A 3899-nucleotide genomic window follows, 5' to 3' on the forward strand; every position below is an offset into this window, starting at 1 on the left:
GGAAAGAGAGAAAAAGAGAAAGTATAGAAAAATAAGGGGTTTTCAAATTATATATATGCGTGATATTTTAGTAATTGCATATTAATGGGTATTAGATACTCACGGGATGGGATCTCTTTTCGTGCCGTTGCGGGTGGAAAAATCTCCCCATATTCATTTTTTGATAGATAAATTTATCAAAATACTCGTCCTGTCGAAAAAAGTTACCATTTCTACTAGCTATTTTTGTCCCCATTCTAAAAGGTGTTTAAATGAGTTTTTCATATATGTAAAGTATTATAAATAAGAGTTGTTTATATATAATTTTGGTTAAAAGTTTTTAAGAAAGTAAAATGAGATCTTTATTTGTAGAAAGGAGGATGGAAAGGAAAAAAAAGTAGAATGACGAGAAAACATTAACCTTATTAAGCACCATGTCATACAAAGAGAATACACTAATGAGCAAAAATGAAGAACATATAAATTAAAATAAGGGTATTGCTATTGTAACCATTGAAAAAGAGAAAGTACCGAGCAACTATGTTATAACCCAACTCAATCAATTTTTCCATAATTTTTATTTTTTTTTGAAAAATTCATACACAAATTATCTTAATTTCAATTTACTCCTACTCACCACATAAAATCACAAACTCTAGTCGCTCTCTTCCAATAATCAATGTTGTGTTTTTCTTTTTCCAATATCCCACACTATCACGGTTTCATCGTGGCGCCTCCACCGCACTGCCGCAACATCGACAAGAGTTCGCGCGACTCCATTGTTGTTGCATACCGTCACAGCCTCCACTCACGGTGCATGCCTTGCGACGCAAATCAACACACTACAACGTCGTCACTTCATCGTCGCACCACCGCTTAGTCTTCTAGAGATCACTAGCCCCTCCTCCGTCACAAAACCAGTAGCCGCCGCCCCCACTGCCACTCACGAACCTACGCTCATACCCTTGTCCTCGTGTCGTCGTCCTCCATTGCGTCGTCGCTGTTGTGCCCTCCACCACCGTCGGTTTTTTGTGATTTGGATTTTTTCGATGTGATTTGAATGTTTTTTCAAGTAATTCGAATGTTTTTTGGTATAATTTGGATGTTTTTTTAGTATATTGTGGATGTTTTTTTCATGTAAAGTGAATATTTTTTCTATAAAATTTGGATATATTTTTTGACATAATTTAGATTTTTTGGTATATTGTGAATGTTTTTTCATCCTTTAATAAAAAATTTATTGGGGTTTAGAATGTGAATGTTTTTTTTACAAAAAAAACATCCACAACATTAAGAATAAATTTAATATAATTTAAATTTTTTTATATAATTTAAATATTTTTTTAATATATTGTAAATTTTTCTCCATGAATCTTAAAATACGTCCAAATAAGAGTTGATTGAAATTAGTTACATTTCTTATTAGTTAACAAAATTGATTATAAAAGAGGGACAATTTTTATTTTATTTTAATTGTTATCCCAAATCATCTTCTCCATAACTTTTTTTGTTTCATCTAATGTTTGACTTGCATTTTTTTTCTTGTCCCACACCCATCCAAATTCTTTTCTCTGGCTGGCCAAAATTATATAGTTTACTTAAAGTTCTGACATTGTGTAGCATGCATAAATTAATAATCTTGTTTCAGTTTATAAAATACTCTCATTATTCATTTCTCTTTCTCAGTATTTTATCTAAGATTTTAAAAACTCAATCGAATATCGAATCAATAAAATTAGAAGTTTAATAGTTTAAAAGTCTAAATTCAAAACTCAACGAGAGTTGATCCAAATTTGATATAACAAAATAATATTTTATATATTAATTATATATATAATTTTTTTAAAATATTTTTATAATTTTAAATTGATTTATTATTAAAAATTAGGCTGATTCAACTAATTTACTGATTTGTTGATCGTTTTTTTTAACGGATTCATTAAAAACTAATTTTTATTATGAAGCGATCGTATTTGTATTAATTTTTGGTTAACCCAATCGAACCGGTTAGTTTAATATAATTTGAAGAAGTATGATTTTATGATTCTAGATCGTAGCTGTTAATAATATTTGTCATTGAGTTAATAGTGAAAATCGTCTATGAAAGATATCTCGATTTTTATTTTGGTCCTCAAAAAATAAAATTAATTGAAATCGTCTTTAAAAGATACATGACTTGGTTACGTTAGTCCTTCCGTCAGTTGGATGATGACGTGGTGGGTTAATGCCACGTGTCATATCCTGGTGTCACTGATATGTAAAAAAGTTATTTATAATCAAAATACTCCTTGAAAGTTCAGACGTAAGTTATTTTCGTTCCTAAAATTTTAAAAATTAATCAAATTAGTCCTTATATATTATTTTTTATTTTTTCTTAATAATATTAAATTTGAAATTTTTTTGATACTACTAATTTTAATAGAAATGTAATTAACAAACAAAAAATTAGTAATTGTATCTTTTCTTAAAAACTTTTTCAATAAAATTATCTCTCTCCTTTAATTCTTCTCAAAATCTCTCTTATTCTTTTCTATTCTAAAATTTTTCTTAATTTTTGACTTTTAATATTACTACCATTACATCCTATATGTAAGTAATACCGTAATGGAGAAAAAATATATAGTAGAAAAAAAAAGTGGTATAACTTTGTTTAGGTTAACATACATAAATTTTGATTTTGAGCATATAACTTTGTTTAGGTTAACAAATACATATATTTTATTTTTGAGTATATATTGATGCACAAAAATCTGTATCGCTTGAGTATATATATATTCCAACAAAATGTAATAATATAAAAAAAAATTTTAGTATAGAAAAGAATAAGAGAGATTTTGAGAAGAATTAAAGGAGAGAGATAATTTTATTGAAAAATTTTTAAGAAAAAAAGATACGATTACTAATTTTTTTGTTTGTCAATTACATTTCTATTAAAATGAGTAGTATCAAAAAATATTTCAAATTTAATATTATCAAGAAGAAATAAAAAAATTATATAAGGACTAATTTGATTAATTTTTAAAATTTTAGGGACGAAAATGACTTACGTCTGAACTTTCAAGGACTATTTTGATTATAAATAACTTTTTTACATGTCAAGTGACACGTGTCACTGATCTGACATGTCAACAATCATCTTGTGTCACGAGGCATTAACCCACCACGTCAGCATGTGTCATGTGGCACTTAATATGACACGTCATCATCCAACTGACGGAAAGACTAACGTGATCAAATTGTGTATCTTTCAGAGACGATTTCGATTAATTTTATCTTTCGAAGACCAAAATAAAAATCAAAATATCTTTTAGAGACGATTTTGACTATTAACTCGTTTATCATCGTTCAAATAGCAATACTTTATTTTTTTAAGAAAAAGGACCTTTATTAGTGGTGGAGCCTGGGGGCCACCTATGACCCATGAGGCATACATAAGGGATGCCAGCCCTAGACCTAATAATTGACCACAATTTATAAAGTACAAATATCTCCATTATTAGGGGGTTTACTGTTCATGATCCGGGATTACTTTCATGCTTATCATAATTCCAAGCTTCCTACTATGTCTTTTGTGGGCTGCCACGCACGTGCCAATTAAGTGTATGATTAGTTATTGTGGGTTACATTCTACAAGTGATTAATGAAAATGACACCATAATAATATATTACTAAAATCCGTCCTTTGTTAGACTATTATGAAGTTTTCATAATACTCCAATATTCAAATTATTGACTTAAATATTCATATAGTTGTTGCATGATTTATGTTTAACGAATTTAAAATATAGTAATAATCCTTAAAATTTTGGGCAACCAAAATATAATTTGGTCATATTTCACCATTTTTTTGTTTAAAATAATTTTACCTTGAGATAAGTTCAATTCGATTTTTAAGTTTAAATTGGTACAATTTGGTCGAC

Source organism: Arachis duranensis, chromosome 9 (genome assembly GCF_000817695.3).
Source record: "Arachis duranensis cultivar V14167 chromosome 9, aradu.V14167.gnm2.J7QH, whole genome shotgun sequence".
NCBI classification, from domain to species: domain Eukaryota; kingdom Viridiplantae; phylum Streptophyta; class Magnoliopsida; order Fabales; family Fabaceae; genus Arachis; species Arachis duranensis.